This window comes from Tupaia chinensis, unplaced genomic scaffold, assembly GCF_000334495.1.
Source record: "Tupaia chinensis unplaced genomic scaffold, TupChi_1.0 Scaffold000618_1, whole genome shotgun sequence".
Classification (NCBI taxonomy): domain Eukaryota; kingdom Metazoa; phylum Chordata; class Mammalia; order Scandentia; family Tupaiidae; genus Tupaia; species Tupaia belangeri.
Genome location: NW_006160138.1, coordinates 1,539,799 through 1,559,744, shown reverse-complemented (window position 1 = coordinate 1,559,744; position 19,946 = coordinate 1,539,799). Strand labels below are relative to the sequence as shown.

General features: G+C 37.3%; 1 pseudogene; it reads left to right on the top strand.

Moving 5' to 3' along the window:
- Positions 1-10,653: 10,653 nt before the first annotated feature.
- The window catches only part of LOC102502598 (tubulin alpha-8 chain pseudogene), a 31,072-nt pseudogene continuing 21,779 nt past the window's right edge, over positions 10,654-19,946 (top strand).

The window sequence follows — 19,946 nt, the reverse complement described above, 5'->3', positions numbered from 1 at the left end:
AGTCACAGTCACAGGAGAGAAGAGTTATACCTGTTATCGGTTCAACAAATAGCTATTCAGTGTCGCCATGTTCCTAGCACTCTTCTAAGCACTGAAATGTGTAGAATTCAGCCTCTACTCTGAAGCTTTAACTTAGTACTATTTGTAGTATTCTGAGGCCATACATTTTCACCTTGGACTTGTTTATTAAACAATGATTGTAAACATACAAATAGGGCCGAATTTGAACTAGTAATTTAAGCTGATCTTGGAAGCATAAACGAGCAATATTTTTTAAAGTATCAGTTTGGTGGCCTTAGTCATTTTCAGAGTTGTTGGTTTAATTCATAACTCAAAAGAACTCGCATGCCCTGTGAGTTGAAATTCTGAGAACAAATTGACATTTCCACTTAACTCTAAAATTTTAAATAATAAACATTAATCTGTTCATTTGAAAATAAAAATAAATACAAATGAAAAGAGCTGCTTGTTAAGTCATTATTCTGAATGTACTAGATTTAGGAGTTCTCTGCAATTTTGAGAAAGGACCTGTAGTAACAAGAAGTAATCTTTCAGGCTCATTGGGTAGCCTGGTGGTTAAGGTGCTAGACTACCACATGGCTGATTATGGTTTGAGTCCTGAACCTAGCAGCTTGCTTTCTCACTTTCCCTCTGTGTGTGTGTGTGTGTGTGTTTCTAGGGAGTCCGCATGCCCTATAGCAAATACAAGTAATAATAATACTAAATAAAATTAAATAATTATTTAAAGAAAAAAGAGGAGTAATCTTTCCATCCTAGATAAAAACATGCTCTGGAATAGATAAAAAGAGTAAGGTGTATTGTTAATAATTTCCTACTGCTGCTGTATCAAATTACCACAACCACAGGGGCTAAGAACAACACAGATTTGCTACCTTATATTTCTGGAGGTCAGAAGTCTACACTGAGTTTCACTGGGCTAAAATCAAGGTGTTGTCAGGGTTGCATTCTTTTCTGGAGGCTACCTGATTTCTCCCCTTTTCAGTTGCTGCACGTTCTTTGGCTCCTGGATGACTTCATATTCCATATTCAAAGCCTGCAATGTCTAATCAAGTCTTTCCCACATTACATCACTCTGATACTGACTCCTCCACCTTCATCAACCACACCTAAGAGCACTGTGATTATAATGAATACAACTGGATAGTTCAGGATAATTAGCTGACTGGGTACCTTAATCCTACCTTCTGTCTTGATTGTCATTTGCCATGTGATAGACATTAATTTTTTAAAAAAGTAATAATTTATTTATTTAATTCCATTTTTTTTTTGAGAGGTTTTTGCCATAGGGCGCATACGCTCGCCAGACAGACAGAGAGAAACAGAGAGACAGAAAGTGAGAAATCACCCCCAGGGGGGATGGCCACGTCACAATCCCTTCTCCTCCATTTTCCTCTTGGGATCTTGGGCATGCATGCACACAGGCCCAGCGTGAGTTTTAAGCCACCGGGTCCGGGATGCAAACCGTGGTCGACTACATGGGAGTCCAGCGACATAGCCATTACACTAACTGCTGGTCCCTCCATTTGTTATTATTATTTTTTAATTTGAACAAGATTGAGACAGAGAGAGAAAGGGAAAACCAGAAAGCAAGTCCCGAGGTTCGGGACTCAAACCATGGCCGGCCATGTGGGAATCCAGTGCTCTTACCCACCACACCACCCGGTGGCCCCAAGAGACACTAATTCTAATTCTAGGTATTGGAACATGGACATCATTGGGAATACATTAGTTTGCCTACCACTAGTGGGGTAGCGCCCCCTCCCCCCACACACACCAGGAACTGTTGCTCCTTTTAAGGTCTTAACTGTAGCCATAAATAAATTTGAAAATGATGTCTGAGTGCCGACTGGGTCTATGAGAATCTTCTATTTTATTTATTTAACATTGCATCACGGATCATTGGATACATCCCATGGTCACCTTTCAAAGCAGTAAAAAAGTCAGACACTTCTTATGAAGGTCAACATTCAAAGAAGTAAAGAGCCAGAAGAAAACAGGAATGCAGGGAGCTTTCTTTCATCCTTCCCAGCCTGCTCATCCTAAGAAACTAGAACGAGATCATCACCTTCCCTTTTTATTTTGTCCTCATTCAAAGCCACGTGATGGAGTTGTTCATATCTGGGACTAAATACCAATTTCTTTGTATTGACACTGATAAAGTAGTCTTTCTTACTTTCCTTGCAGGAATTTCAAGAAGCTCCAGGTTTGAGATAAAACATGTTTTGCAGGGCATATGTGTTTCACTCCCACTTGGAATTTCCTGATTTGTGGACATTTTGACCAGATTTAGCTTTGATCTTTTTTTTTTCTTTTTCCAAATAGTGATTTACAACACCATGAATAAGAAAGAACCATGAGCATCTTGCTATTTTACCTGGTTAGAAGTTTTAAAAAGATACAGAGTCCTTAGTAAAATTTGAATAATTTAAATTTAAAGTGGATTTCTTAACCAATTACCAGTCTCTCTTAGCAGAAAGGAGGGCCTTAAAAGTGTGTTGGGTCCTTTTAACTTGGTAACAACAACAAAAGAGCATTGGGAGAATGATTTCATGCTTGAAGTAAGTTGAAAAATGATTGTTAAATTAACTCAAGGTTTTTTAGACATCAAACGGCTTGGGTTTTCCCTTATCTTTGTCACCATAAATATTTTCATGTGCTAAGTATACATGGAGCTGAAAGGTACAGATTGAAATAAATATTCATGATTCAACAAAAAGGAAAGAAAGGGCTTGTCAAAATGGAATGACTCTGAAGAAACAAGACTGGAGACGACCACTGAGGAAGACCAGTTTTGAAGCATGTTTTTCTACAGTCGAACAAATACATGACTATCAGGGCACCACCCCACATCAGTTTGTTTGTTTGCTTTTTCTTACAGAATTTAATTTCCAAAAGATTCCCTTGCAGTTAGTGTGTCCCAGTAACAAAGTTCTAGCCTGGGATATATGAGTGGAACTTTCTAGAAGAGACACATTCTTGACCCCTTCTAAGGTCTTGCACCCTGTCTTATGTTAGGGATTCAAACACCTTGTGGGTAACACAAACTTTGCTCCATTCCAATATGAGGTAATGGTTTGAGATGTTTCATTTTTTTTACAGGAGTTTTTGTTTCTTCCTTTTAAGAGGAGCACGGGCAGAGATGTTCATTCTCATTGCCATAGTTAAGATCAACAAATGGACTTTATGTATCTGGCCTCTCTTTACAGAGGGTCACAGGTACAGCAATCCTAGCCTGATATAAGGGTCTTAGCTCTAATTATCAGTCTCAACTTTTGTTCCAAGCAACCTTTTCTGTCCCTGTAAATAAGTTAAAGTATCATTTGCTTGTCTTCATAATCTACTGGGCTGTCGGAAAAGTCATGACATAGTTTTTCTATGCAAAAATGCATCATGACTTTTCTGACAACCTGATAGTGCTGGTCTTAGTTTCTGGGGTTCCTTGAGCATCAATTTGTAAGCTTACCTCTCAGAGTTGGGTTGCTTTTTATTTTGAGATTCTAGGAATTTCTCTCCTTTTTTTAATCCCCCCTTCAATTAAGTTCAACTATTTGATTAATCAAATATTCTCATTGTAATGAGAAGAGAGTCCCTACTCTCTATTTAATTTGAGAGTTCATTAGGTTTTATTTTTTAAGTATAGAGGTATGTTTTATTTATATGTTTATCTTCTGTTTTATTTAGCACATGGCTATTAAACTCCTTTAGTGCTTAATAAAAATAGGTAGACTGCATTTAATAATGAATAAAAGAGGCAGTTTTAAATAATAAACATTGCAAGAAAGAGACCATTAGTACTTCATGTAGATGAATTCTCTCCACCTCAAGTAGTTAGAAGAGCTAAGTGTGGGGGTGGAGCGTGGTGGTAGGATTACCTTCCTTACTAATGTATCAACAATTGCAGTGTACCGCTTCATTTCAAAAAGAAAAAAATTACCATGCTGGTTGCTGTCCATGGAAACTCTGCCAACATCCTGGTGGTTGCTGGTTTGTAATTTTATGGGTTTCCAGAGAATCAAACACTGTATTATTATGTTCGGCTACTAATTCGGGTCAGCAGTTCAGAAAGAGTGAGAAGCTGAGTGAAGTAGGTAGGAGGGGAATAGTGAACACACATAAACTGGTGTGTTTAAAACTATGGATGTAACTTAATGAGAAGAAAGCTGTTTTTACTGAATCTCAATTTCATTTGTTAACAAAAGAATATCCATATATGTGTAGAACTCTGATTTATTTATTTATTTATTTACTTACTTACTTAATTTCCAGAGAGCATGTGTAATCACCAGAGAGAAAGAGAGAGAGAGACAAAGCACTCTTCAGTGGAGTGTGGTCATACTGCAATCCTTTTTCTTCCATTTCTCTACCTTGTTAGGATTTGAGACACACACCCATATGCAACTGGCATGTTTTTCAAGCCACCTAGGCCTGGATTTGAACTGTAGTCAGCCATGTAGGGTCAGGTTCTCAATGCATAGTGTTTAACCTCTGTGCTCTTAACCTTTGTTTTATAAAAATTAAAGATATGGTTATTATGTACCAGTTTCAATTATGACTGAGGAATAAATTAATGATTACTTTATGTGTATGCTTTTTTTTGTAAGAGAGATTTTTTTGCTATAGGGTACATGCACTTGCTAGAGAGACAGAAAATTAGAAATATCACCCTCCAGGGAGGAGAGCTGGCCATGCCACAGTCCCTTCTCCTCAATTCTCCTCTTGGGATTTTGGGCATACACACACATGCACCCTGTGTGAATTTTAAGTCATTGGTCTTGAGACTTGAACCATAGTCAACTAAGTGGGAGTCCAGTGATGTAATCATCACACCATTTGCTGGTTCCTCATGTGTATGCTTTAACAAAAATTTTAACATGAAAGATTTTTGCATTAACAATGACAAAAACAAATTGATTATTAAACTTATGCCTCATCCTGAGTCTCTTTTGTTCAAAAAGTTTTATTTACTTAAATATAATTTTAGGACTATTGGTGTTAATACTATAAGAATAATTAATGGCATTTAAAAATAATTCAATAATTATGAAGTTATCAAAACATATAAACTTCTTTAAGATCTTCAACAATGTCTGTATTTTATCATAAAATTATCTTCAAAGTATTAATATAAGGACATCTGTCCTTGACTGTGTCATAATTTCTTCAGTTTTAGTGAAAAGTGGATATAACTGTAATACTTGTACCAGGTGTCACATGAACAATCTTTCTGGGCCAAGAAGAAATTACGTGTGACTTCTGTGCTGTGGTACTTTTTAAAAATAGTTTATTTATTTATTTATTTATTTATTTATTTATTTATTTATTTTTATGCAACCAATCACTTTATATCATTACAGCTTGTAAAATGAATTTTCCCAGCATGAATACACTGTATATTAGTCCAGTTAAAGATATTATCATGCACATTATCATCAACAGATAGTTTTCCATTTTTGTATCCTGAAATGTTTTGCTTCTTTCTTTTCCCCTTGATTCTCTTCCTTTCACCTTATTTCTTATTTCTTACCCTGTCTCTAGTATCCACAATTGTTCTCCATGCTTTTATATCTTCCAGTCTTTCAGTTTATTCCAAAAAGTGTTTACATTCAGTATTTGTTAAGTGGGGATATACAATGTCTCTCTTTCATGGTCTGGTTTGTTTCACTTAGCCATAGTATTTTTTCTTTTTTGTTGTGGATTCAGAATTAACTAGGAGGAGTCTGAGTAAGATACCAGAGATATTCAAAAAGCTTATGGAAAATGTATATTATGGAAAACCTATGAATGGATTTTAATTTTTTTTTACCAGAATAAACTCATACTTTAATTTCATTTTTCATGAACTTTTTCAGGTATCCCCATTGTGACATTACCATTTTGTTTAACATAATACAAAGGAATGAACCCTGTATCTACTGCTTTTCTCTTCTGTTTTATTCTCACAATAATTTTTCTTTAAAAACTTTTTCCAGAGGATGCATGCACTCACCACAGAGAGACAAAGACAAAGAGAGGGAGGGTAAGAAGCACTCCTCATGGGTCATGGTCATGGTGTGATCCCATTTCCTCCAACTCTCATTTTGGAATTGGGGTGCACACATGCATTCACACACGTTGACATATTTTTCAAGCTGCTGAGCCCAGGATTTGAGCAGCACAATTGGCCATGTGAAATCCAGCTGCCCTAACTACCACACCAAGGGCTAGCCCAATCATTATTCAACCCCATAGTTAGCTAGCTCCCCATTAGGTCCAAAGGAAAAAGGGAGGTAGTGTGCACTGACATCAGAAAAGTATCAGACACAATACAACTCTTTATTATATAATCGAAAGCAAAGTCTATGTAAATTAAATAAATATGCTTTATTTATAAACTATTGTAGTTAGTATTCTACTAGTCTTCCATCAATGAAATATTTATGATCCATTATTTTTCTGTTTTGGGCAATAGGAATGCAGCAATGAAGAAGAGGAATAAGATCTTTGTTTCTAAGAAGCATACATTCTGGCATAAAGATATAATCAACATGAAAAATAATATATGTTCAATGAGTAAAAAAGAGATGGGGTAAGCAGGTAGCTAGGTAGTTGAAGCACTGGACTCCCACATGGCTAACTACAGTTCGAGTCCAGACCTGGCAGCCTGAAAATCATGTCAGGCACATGTACATATATGCTCAAAATCCTAAGAGAAGAATGAAGGAGAAGGGATTGCAACATGGTCATCCCCCCAACAGAGTGATTTTCCACTTTCCCTCTCTCTGTCTCTCTCTCTCTCTGGTGAGTGTGTATGCTCTATGACAAAAAGAGAGAGAAAAGAGAGTAACTGACTTCGTTTTTTTTTTTTTTTTTCTTGGAGAGGTTTTTGTTACAGGGCACGTGCGTTTGCCAGCCAGACAGAGACAGAGAAATAGAAAGCGAGAAATCACCCCCCAGGGGGGATGGCCACGCCACAATCCCTTCTCCTCCATTCTCCTCTCGGGATCTTGGGCATGCACGCACACGTGCCCGGCGTAAGTTTAAACCACCGGGTCCGGAACTCAAACCACGGTCGACTACGTGGGAGTCCAGCGACATAGCCATTATGCTAACTGCTGGTCCCGAGAGTAACTGACTTCTATTAGAAGATCTATTTAAGACACAATGGCAAGAGATGGCCTTTCTCAGAAGATATCATTTATGCTGACAACTGAAGGACAAAAAAGACCCTCTTGTTTGAAGATTGAGAGCAAGCATTACCAGCAAATAAACCCAACATTTGTGGGTCCCAGCACAATAGTACAAATGGTGGTTTGTATACCCCACATCTAAATATTTAAAAGTTCTAAGGCAAGCTAACAAACTATCAGTAGAATATTTTCTATTCTCCCTCCTTGACAAATAAACCTTTGCAAAATACTGGAAAGACTACTTTGAATTTAGAATTCTTGGGTTCCTCAAAATGCTTTGTTGATACATGGCAGTGTGAGGAGTCAATTCTATCCCTAAGCCTAGACCTATTCTCTTCCTATTCCTGCATCCACCCCACAATGTGAGAAACTTCCTGTGTTCATCTGGATACTCAAGTCTGAACACCATAAGCTCTGTTTATATCCTACTCTCACCCACCCCTTGACAACCTCCTGGCCTAGACAGAGCACATGCCTGTGGGGTGATGCCTTGGTAAGAGGCTGATGCAGGCTCTGCCATCAGGCTCACATGTTCCTGGGCGTGGCGGGCCATGCTGTGGTCTAGAGGGAGGAGTAAGGATATTAACAGGGACATGTTCTTTTGACCCTCTTGACATTCCTAGTGCTGCGAGGTGGAGTGAAGCTGAAGTAAAAACAGAAGGGTTAGGCAGGAGCTCCTCTTGCATGGTAATGAACCAGATTGAAGAGGATTTTTTTTTTTTTTTTTTTTTGGTCGGGGAACATTGAGTATAACTCACCTAGAGGTGGGCAGGTAAAATTCTGTTTCAGTATTTTTCGACCAGTTCGACCTTGTAGAAAGTCTTCCTTATCTTCTTATGTTGAGTGATGGGTCCATTGCTTCACAATGTAAAGCTCTCATGCTGTGATTGAGATTGGAATGTTTCAGAAAAATCAGAAGGCCACTATGCTCAGATAGCATGAACAAGGAGGAGAGTGACATCAGGTGAAGTGCAGAGAACAGCAGGAGCCAGAACACACAGGGCCTTTTAGGTCATCTAGAGAGTTAGTTTTTCCCAAGTGGAATGGAAGTTTATATATTTGACCATAACCTGCTATGCTTTATATATATCTTTTATTGACATATTTATCTGTTGAGCTGACATTCTAAAATGTCAGTCAGGCTTATGAAGTCTCAAGATGGTTTCCAGTCAAGCACTTGGTAACATTTCTTTCTTTACTCTCTATAAATACCCAAGCTACAACAATATCTACATGTAGAAAGTACTACGAGCTTCATTTTATGAGTAAGAAAACCTGAAGTCCAAATAATTCTATAGGGCTGCAGAATGAAAAAAAGAAAACAGCCAGGAGCATGGAGACATCTAATTTGGGTTCTGAGTATCCCAAATGTTGACTAAGTCACTGTGGATGAGTTAACTTCTCTATTTTGGTCAATAAATCATCTCATAAATGTTAATAATAATAGTATTTAGATAGAGAGTTTGTTGAAGTAATTTAAATGAGGCAATGTACATAGTACATTTAGCAGGATGATTGGCATGTGATACATGGTCAATGAACATTTGTTTATTATAATTATTGCTACTACGAGCTCCATTATTACCATTATTCAGGGCTGCATTAAGCAATTGAGTCAATTTAAACTTAAGTTTTCTGATTCATAGATTGGTGTGCTCTGGCAGCCTTAAACTGTGATGAAGCAAAACAAAACAAAACAAAGCAAAACAAAACCAAAAAAACCACCATTATTTGTAGACAAGTACTATCATCATAAGACAGGAGGGAATGTCAGGGCATTGACATCTCATAATTTTTTAAGGGCAAAGCCATTTCCCTTTCTGTACAGTTTCACTCACTGTGCAGTTGGCTTGGAACCAGGCGCTGGAGGAAGCTCTTGAGTGTTCACACAAATGAAATCTGACAGCTTTGAAAATATAAAACAATGAACTACAAAAACTAATTACAATTTGGCTTTTGGCTTCAGGGCTTGAGGTTCAAATTTATCTTTCTTTCTCACAAATGCATGCTCACACTCACACAGCCATAAGACATGTATGCACAACTTTCCCTGTATTGATCTAATTTCTCTTAGACCCATTTGTGGGCCCTACAATGATTGTAGATAGTCCACTCCTAATCTATATTAACTATGTTAACTATAGGTAGATGTGTCACAGTTGAAATTCCACCATGATGGCAATTATCATGTTCCATTAGACTTTACATTGTATTCATGATGAGTTCAATGAGTTAGTATATGGAAATAAGCTTGTTTTCAGAATAAAATATCTTGTTCTCAGACATTCTACTCATACATTTTACTGCTTCTAGGAAACTTCTAGCTATTGTGGGTGGTAATAATTTTGAGCTCAGGCAGATTGGAATCAAATTCTGGCTTTCTAAAAGGTCACGTTTTAGCCACTTGAAACTCAGTTTCCTTGTCTGTAAAAATAACTACATTTTTATTGGTTTTTGTTTTTGTTTTTGTTTTTGTATTATTACTTGAAACTATAGCGGAGAGAGTCTGAGGAACCTATTGTAATCCCCATCTACCACTAGGGAAAAATATGAGATGAAAATCTAAAAGAGTAACTTCTTAGCCTAGACTCGTAGAAGGCACGGTCTGAGCCAAGAGCTGTGAGTGGGTAGTTCATTTTTGGAAGAAATCTCAGGTGCCAGGAGTGGCGGACTGGGGAAAATAAATCAAAGATGGAGGGAAAGCCACTTAAGAGAAACATTCAATTGAGATAATGCTTCATTGCCTATCCTGTAGTGTGCTTTTTAAGAAGTGAGTGTAATGTGGCTTATAACTGCCCTTCTGAAAAAGGAGGTTGGGGGGTGTCATTTATTCACTATTATAGGAATTCCTTTGAGCTTCCAGGATGTACATGTGAGTACCAGGAGGGTTGTTGTAATCATCTCACTGTGAGGGTATGAGAGAGGCCCCAGGGCAGAAACGAAAAGATACTCATCACAACTGAAGCAAGAGGCTATCATTTTACACTGGTGTTTTCTAGCTGCCCCTGGTTCTAGTGAAAAGGTCAAGAGGGCATGAGGTCCAGCTCAAGATAAGACTGAATTTCTCCAGGAGCATGTCTTCTACTATAGTAACAATGGATTAATAGTCATCTTTTAGTAGGATTAAATAGGATATAAATGCTTGTAGATTCAGATAACCATTAGTATTGGGAAGGATAGGAAGTGGAGGCAAACACATTAACTTCTTTCTTAGTTTGGATGCAGGTGTTTCAGCTTTGATACTATTAATTTTGAACTGGATATAAGTTCTTGTTTGAGGGGGTGGGCTTTCTTGTTCACTGTAGAGAGTTTAGCAGTACCTCTGGCCTCTATTATTAGGTGTCAGTAGCAATTTTTCCTCACTCTCATCCCCTTGCAAGTTGTGACAACCAAAAATATCCCCAGACATTGCCAACTACCTCCAAGGGATGGTTGCCCTGAGAACTACTGATTCCATAGAATTGAGATGTGTCGTCTCCTGCTGCGATTTTTTCTCTGCCCTCAACCCACAGCCGATGACCTCACAACTGTCCACCTGGTCCATACACAAGCAGCTCATATCTGTGACTCACGCCTCCTTCTCAGTGACCTGTACCAACCAAGATTCTTCTCTGCAGCTCTGTTTACTGGAAGTGCTATTAAAAGCAGCTTGATTGAGCCAGTGCAAATGGATGTAATTAAGATCAGTTAAATAAAAGAATCTTTTGAAAAAAAAAAAGGATAAAGGGAGTACTCAAATAGTTTGCTACAATGAGTTATGTTTAAAAATATTTTTTATGTGTTTTTCTCCATGTTAAAATGGTCCTCATTTTTAAAAGGAACAATTTAAAGAGTCCTTCACAATGTTTCCCTTGGTAAGCATACGCCAGACAAGCAAATTAATGAAGATAATGTAAGTCTGTCCAGGAACAATGTTTTCCCTTTCAAATGCTACATGTTTTAAAAATAAACTTATTTTATTTCAGAAGAATTTTAGGTTTTGTATAAAAATTGTGACGATGGTACAAAAGTTTCCCCTGAACTGAGTTATCCTTATTGTTCACCTCTGACATTATCATAGTACACTTGGCACAATTAATGACACAATATTGATAGTTAATGGTTAACTAAAATCTATACTTTATTTAAACATCTCTGTTTTTTCCCTGATGTCCTTTTTTTGTCCCAGGATCCCATCCAGGGCACTATATTATATTTAGCCATCATGTCTCCTTAGGCAACTCTCAAATGTGACTGTTTATAGTATCCATTTAACATCCTAGGTTCCTAAATCAACGGGCACCGGGTAAACCCAGGTCAGAGCACTAACGATTATGGATGAGTTTTGCCACTGTATGTACATAAGGGGAGTGCTAGATAACTGGAATTTGATTAGTTATCTCTAACGTGGAAACAAATGGAATTTCATAACTATACGAAAGGTTCCCAAGCACATGAAGAGTCTCTGTGACTAGATTCTGACCCCAGCCTACCTTCTCAGCCTTTCTCTCTGTTTGTTTCATGTTTTGCAATGCAGGTGTCCATTGTAGTCCTAACTCATTGCTAACCTTTTGCCATTAAATCCATTCTGGGTGTCTTTCCATTGCCTCTCTATGTTGATATCCTCACTATCATACAAGGTCACCACCTCTATTGAGCTTTCCCAAATAGTCAGTCGATTTCTATCTTTTGCTTCACTGTCTGTACTTTTTCCAGTTAAGTTTGAATTCTAGATGCATACAAATAATTGCACTATAATATAACCATTTACTACGTTCCTACCATGTGCCCTGTCCAAGTGAATTTCATAAATTGCCTTATTTAACTTTAATGACAGTCTAAGAGGTTAGATATTAGTCATCCCACTTTACAGAAGAAGACATTGAGGAACATAATATTAAAGTAACTTTTTTATTCTCCCATAGCCATTCGATCATTGGAAAAGTAATACCTTATTTTTCTATGAAAAAAGGAGTCCTGACTTTCCTGATGACACAATAGTAAGTGGACAAGCAATACTTTGGACCTGCAACTGTCTGAATCTTAAAAGGGTATGATGCTAATGCCTTGTTTTTCTAGCTTCCTACATGTTTCTGACACCACCTTTCTGGAAACCCAGCACTCTCAATTCTGTAATAGCTTGGAAACTACTTAGAAAGAGGGATTCTATTTTATTCCTATCCATATCCACAAAACACTTAGTTCAGTCCTTCATGCACTAAAGACATTTACTATAGGATTATTGAAATGCTTTTTATAAATACTACTATAATAAATAACCAAGTTATTCTGCCCCCAAAACTTGAACCTGGCAGCTCTGAAAGTGACTTGAAAGAATGCTCATGGGATGAGAAGAGCTAAAAATACCTTCTCATTAAAGTAATGATCAGAAATACCAGGGAACTTTGGGAAGAGAAATTGTTCAGGTTCTCCAGCTATGTACAGCTCTGGGGCTGAGGTCTAATTGCAGGAAATAGGGTCCTATCCAGGACGTTCTCCTTGCCCACACTGGAAAATGACAAGGTGTAGAGGAATGTATTCTGCTCTCGGTTCAGGGATTCGGTGCACCGTCTGCCAGGGACTAATTCTGTGACCTCCAGAAAGTTCCTTAATCTTCTCGGGCTCCAGTTTCTTCACCTGCAAAATCCTGGTAAAGGATCTTGGGCAAACTCTAAGGATTCCTCCAGCTCTAACATTCTCTGATTTAAACACAATTAAGTGAGTCCTGGAAGCAATGCTCATCCACACAGCCTCTCTGGAAAAAAGGGAAGGAAAAAGGAAAAGAAAAACACTTCCATAAAAGTATTTATAGTACAGCCAGTGACTATGAATCATGGCATAATGAATTCTTTCTTATAAAGTTGCCTTGTTCCCTAACTTAGTGCTAGAATTCCCAAGTCTGCTTCAACAGCAGCTCCATTGACAGATATGGCATTTGCCTTCTCTCTTTGCAGTGAATAAGTTCAAACCATCCAGACTAATCTCTGAGTCTCTGCCAGCTCAGAGTTTCTGTAGATTCATGATTCTAATCCTTTGCGACTGACTGACAGACACACTTGCTGCAAGACAAAAGATATGTGTGATCTATCTTGACTTTCATGAAGCTTTGGATTAATTTCCTCACATCTATTTTGTCCATCATGTTTTAATATTAAATGATTTACAATTTAATTATGACTAGCCTGGAAAACTATAGCCACAGGCTGGTTTGAAATTGCTGTGTGCTGATCCTGTAGTTAGAGTAGATAACAAAAATCCTTTACTGCAAATGTATTTGAATCTCTGTTTTTTAAATCTGATTCTTTCTGGCACAGATCCCTGATAACTTATCTTCCTAATAACACCTTACAGAAGGATATTTTCTCATAAAACATTTTCTCTAATCTCTGATCCCATTCTAGAAGTCTTAGAATGGCATCTGGGGAGCTACCTACAAATATATCTGACAGAGAGCTTGATATCCCCTTGAGGACATTTTGTGAATTTCCTTTACTATTTTATTTACTGCATATCTATTTCCAAAATTCATTTGAGGAATCACGTATTTTCAGTTCCTTCTTGAATCAGTGAATTGAGGAATTAGCTTGAAGCTAACAAAAGCTGATTTTATGTTTAGGAATTCTGCAGAACATCCCAAATTAGAAAAGGGGTATTTTGCATACAATTTCACTTCCCCCTTATTCTCATCTCATGTCACATTTGTATGTTGACAGGATCTGTGTGGATAAAGGAGAACGTGACTACAGCTTAGATTGACTATGACTTTGAATAAGGTGATTGACCTCTCTACATGCTATTAGTTCCTTCACAGAATAAAGAATAAAGAAGCTGGGCTAGATGACTTCTGAGTTTTTGTTTTATTTTGCTTTTAAATTAGTATTCCAAGTAAAAATTTACTGAGCAGTCTGGATCAACTAATTCAATAACTATCCAAGTTGGTTTGTGTCCTTAAATAGCATGTGTAGGAATCCTTTTAAAGTGCCTTTTTAAAAGAAAGCTTTACTTTGATATGCCTTTGTTTTACGGATAGTACTATATAAATGTATGGCCACAGGATGCTGAATTTATCCAATAGAAATTGCATCATCCTTTTATCACCTGAGATAGTAAGAGAGTTTTACATGGTGCAATAAGAGCCTAAACGTTTCAGCGTCACTCAGAAAATAATCAGTCTGCCATAATTGCCCCGATAAAGGAGCAATGAGCCAGACAAGAAGTGTAATTCTTGGCAGAAATGATGAGTTTTCTGAAAGCAGGGTTCTTAGCATCCACTTGACCCCAAATTGAACAGATTTAAAAACACTTAGGGATTTCCAGCTTGGTCTGCCTGTTTTATTGCCTTCAGTAGAGAGTAGTTAGTCCTTAAAATGCCCTTTTTAGAGTTGTGTCTTTCAACTCTATTTTCAATTTGTAAGCGAACAGTGTAGTTACAGAAAACAAAAGAAACACTTTTCTTGTTTTAGGAATAGTCTCTCTTTTTTGAGAGAGAGAGGGAAATTTTTGCTATATGGCACATGTACTTGCTGGAGAGACAGAGACGGAGAAACAGAAAACGAGAAATCACCTCTCAAGGGGGATGGCCTTGCCACAATTCCTTCTCCTTCATTCTCCCCTTGGTATTTTGAGCACACACGCACACACACACACACACACACACACACACATACACGTGACCAGCCTGAGTTTCAAATTGCCAGGTCTGGGACCCGAACTGTGGTTGACTACATGGGAGTCTAGTGCCATAGCCACTACACCACCTGCTGGCCCTTATTCTCTTTCTCTCTCTCTCTTTTTTTAAATAAATGTTTTCTGGTTGTGTGTGTGTGTGTGTGTGTGTGTTTGGTATTGGTTTACTTCTTCCATGAGTTAGAAAAACAAAGAGAAAGAGAGAGAGATGAGGAGACAGAAACAAGTATCTTCCACAGGGCTGATATCGCGATCCACACCCGGTCTCAGCCAATCCCAGATCATGGGCACACACGTATCTAATGTACTCAGGGATGCCCCTGGACATGTGTGTGCATACCCCAAATACCCCCAGGATGGAGAAATGGAGAAGTGACTGTGAAGTAAATAAACCCCACTGGCAGTGCTTTCTCTCTCTCCCTCTCTGTCTCTCTGTGGCAGGCACATGTGCCCTCAAGAAAATCAAACAACAACCTCCCAAAGTCTACTAATTTGAAACTAAACAGGCCAAATAAAACATCATCTCTTTTCGCAGTAGATATATGAGATCAGACGCTGAATGGATATTGTTCTCTCATTATGTGTTACCACTCACATAAAAATAGTTTGTTTTATCTATATTCTGTCATTTTTTTAAAGCAACGTTTCCATACCAATAGATCTATTTACAACTCTATTAACATCATGCTGTTATAAATGGTTCTTATTTACAATGGAGTTCTCTTTAATAAGTTGGGAATCAATATATGACTTTTTTTGTTAGAAAATAATGACAGATACTGTTAAAACCTCTATATTACAGATGAGAGTATATGATTTTCTTACAAATATCCAAGACATGGCCATATAAGAATTTCCCATTTTTTAGGTGAATTCCCAGTTGTGTAATGAAATCCTGGAAAAAAGGAAATGGTTAAAGTTTATTTTATCTTTCCCTTAATTTTGAGCAAGGCAATATGCGTCTAAACTCTCTTAGAGAGACTAAAACTTCCATAGTTTTTGAGTTTCTAAGGAAGATAAACCATTGTATGGCATGTTTTAGTAGAAACACTGGTCTTAGATTATACTTACATTTATATTCTTGCTCTTCCTCCTATAAGTTGAATAATCTCAGAAAACTATATAACTTTGTAAATCTTAAGTATCTGTTCCCCTGCTCTCATCTCCAAAATAGATATGAATAGTGATATTTTTAAATAAGGTAACAATCATATGAAATTTCTGTAAGATTCTGTCTTTAGACATGATGCCTGTTGGTCTGAGTTTCTTTAGGAAGGTGCTTAATAAAAATGCAGGTAATAATCTATTGTATTTGATGGGGAGAAACAACTGAATTTCTTTTTTTTAATTAATTAATTTATTTACATTTAATCACATCTTTACAGTGTACAATATTTCTTTTTTTAGCACAAATACCATGCATGTCAGTCAAGCCAAAGATATTACTCTATAACTTACCAGCAAATAGTTTCTCATTTTTTTGTCAATTAAGCATACTTTTACTTGTTTTTTTTTCCTGCTCCTTTCCGATCTCTCCCTTCCATACTGAACTTTTTTTCTACATTTTATTGATTCACAAAATATCTTAAACTAAAAATATGGGTAAAGCTAGAATCTAGTCACAAGTGTTCTGTAATTTTCTTCTTTTTAAAATTAATTAATTAATTTAAATTCCTTCCCTGAGCATCGTCACAGCATACAAAATGTGATTTCCAATCCAGAATATACTGCATAGTGGTTTAATCATACATGTTATTGTCAATAATCATATATATATATATATATATATATATATATATATATATCCCTATTTCTCACCCTCTGCCACTTCCCACCCATCTCCCACACTATCTCAGGTGTCTACACTTGTTTTCCATTTCTTCCCCCCCCACACACATTTTATTGATTCACAAGAAACAACTGAATTTCTATTAAACAGGATCTAAGCTGTCAGGGGCCTTGATCTTTTTTATAACATGAGTCTGATGAAGCACTATGAGTTGAGTGGGGCTCTGAAGGAAATGTGCAGGAGAAACTTGGGAGCATAGTGGAAACAAAAGTATTGGTAACTTAACTCCCTTCTGAAATTCCCAATTAGTGAAACTAGCCAGGTCGAACCAACATGGGTGGCCATGATTAATATTCAGTGTCAAAGAGAGGTGAAGTGGCTCAAGATCTCCAATAGAACAAAATATATAGGTGTAAGAGTTGGTCCCCATACCAGAGCTAGGTACTGAAGGGGAACTTTGAGCATTGGAGCTTTCTTCTACAGGTTCAATGAGACTGTGAGGCACATATCTTCTCATGTCCATATTCAGTCATTGAGTTTGGAATTTATCATGGGAAAATTTACACCAAAGAAATTGGCAAACACCGAAAATCCATTTTTCTCCCCTGAGGAGTAGTTAAATATTTACCAGTACACCAACAACTTTGGGTCTGAACACTGGATCTGGCCTCAAATCAGCCTGCTTGGTATTAGACTTTTTCTCTGGAGCAAGGGGAGGCTGAGGTGTGAGAGAAAACTGGAAGATCTTTTACACTGAAGATCTTTAAAACTGTGAGCTCAGGTATACTTGTGAGAAGGGCATTAATAAAGTAGTATTTCCCTCATATTGTCTCAAATATTCCAAAAACCAACTGAAGAATCCTGGTTCTTGATCTGGGAGAGCCAAACTTTATGGATACTTTACAAATTATGCAGAATCCCAGCACTGATTTCCTAAGGTCTATTTTCACTTAGTATAACAAACTATGCCTTATAAAACATACTGTCAGAATGTTCTCCGGCCTCTAAACCATTTGTAATCAGCTTCTTGCTTGTTTGGCATGGTATGAGGGATGGAGAGGCTTCTTGAATTTGATATTGGAAATGGAAAGAATTCAACTTTCAGTGGTCAATTAAACTGGGAAATGATTCTTTTCATATCACTGAGAAAAATATTGGCCTTGTTCTTTGGACTTTGATTTCATAAATAAGCTTGTTAAAGATCAAAACAGCATCAGAGTAGTAGCTTCCCTTGGCATGATTTATTTTATTCTTACCATTTTTAAATGGAAGGAATTGATTGTTCAAGGACAATTTTCTTGGATAAAAATGTCCTTTTCTCACCTCCTACATTTCTTGGTTCACTCTGTAGTACTATATAGAAGATTTAATTTTCATCATTCTAGATTTTCATATATTTCGCAGTAAGAAAGGTATCATCAGGCAAATGACTTCTATTACTCATTCATTGTTTGGCTCCTTTAGTCCACTGACACCTGGTCACATCTTGGTCTTTATTTCCCTTGTGTTCTGTTTCATAGTACTGCAATAATTTAGATTCCCACCAGACAGTTATGTGTTGAGACTTTCTGTGTTAAAGGTGTTCAGCGAAAATTTAATCCCTTATGGTGTCCTAGGATGGGCCTTTGAGTGTGATGAGGTCATTAGAATGAGAACCCTGTGACTGAATTCTGCCAGGTATATAAGAGAGTATAGAAGACCCAAACAGGAGGAAATTGCTGGACAGTCTCTCTGCTTAAGATCCTGACCTCTACCATTTTATGGAAGTTGGCCTTTGGACCTTGGACTCTCCAAACTTCCATCCATTCTTATCTACATTATTTGATTTGGTTCTTATACAATCCTGTAAAATCAGTGGTATTATGCCCTTATTATAGACTTATCATTCATCAATACATGTATTGTGGTCTCCAGTAGCTATTTGCGATAGGATAAGTTGGATCCCAAGTTGTCCTCTGAATAAGGCAGGATTTATCTTAAAGTGATTCAAATCCAAACGCAGGTTCTATTGTGCTGTTAGCTAGCTCCTGTCTTTAAAATGAAGCCACTCATAGTACTCCAGTTTCTTGCATGCTTTCTGCAGCAGTATCAAGTGGTTACAATAATTTATTAATTTATAAACTAAATTACTAGAAGTAAGCACTGACTCTTAGTAGTATAATTGAGGCATTCTGCCAATTTCTTTCTGGCATATGGTTGTGACTTTTGCTTTATTGTTATGGTATCTGCAATTCAGAGAGAGAACAACAGGCTCTCTTTATTCAGCTAAACTAAACAGCTTCAGTGAGTGCTTCATACATTTCCATCCCAACAACTCTTCATCTTCCTTGTTCACTCTCATTCTTTACATTTCTCCCCTTCCTTAGGCCTACAGCAATTATGAATTCATGAACTACACTTACAAAGCCCCATTACAAGTTGATATATGCAACAATTAATATTCACCATCTGTAATCTTCCAAATGAATATTTGTTTATTTCAGTACTTCAGCTGCTATTTCTAAAAATGAAGGTAAATAATATGACAAGGGCCTCAAAAGCCTTGGATATTTTCTTTCAATAGAGCAGTTTGAGCAGTGTGTGACTTCCTAAAATATCTCTGGCTTTTTCTTTCATAGAGCTTATATGAATGTCCCTATTGATTTTTTTTTCCATGAGACTAGAAAAGGAAAGGATTTAGATTACAAAATCTTTGGCTATTTTTAGAAAAGTATTCATAAATCAAAAGATGACATTAGAGATTTCTGTCATGCCACTATTTTGTCAATACAATCCTTAATTAATAAAACTGAGGTATTCAACTTAAAGTGGTCAAGAGAAAACCATCTTCTTCATCATTTGAAGAATCTATTGTAAGGCAGTAGCAGCTCTAGTAAGACTGATTGAAACAGAAACCAACAAGCCAACCCTGGTTAATATAAGCAGAGGAGTGATAGCTCATCAGATCTGTAAGAAATCTCAAATTCAAGCTGGGAAACCAGGCTCAAGAAGAAATCAAGAAAAGAAATTGCAGTCAAGACAAACCCCAGTGGACCTCAGGGTTTATCAGCTGACCTTGGTTACTGCTGCCACTGGTGCCTTCACCCCTGGACTCTGGTGGGTGCTCTGCCACACTCTGCCATCTCTGAATGTTTGCTGCTACCCCCCAGAAATTCCCACATTACAGTGAACATTTCCTGACTCTACACTTACACCTTCTTTTTGTTTTCCTCTCAGTAGTGAAATGCAGGTCACAGCATCTGCCTGACTGAGCTAGGTACTCTGTCTAGAGTTTAGCCTCCCTGAGGAAAAAGTTGGGTACATTT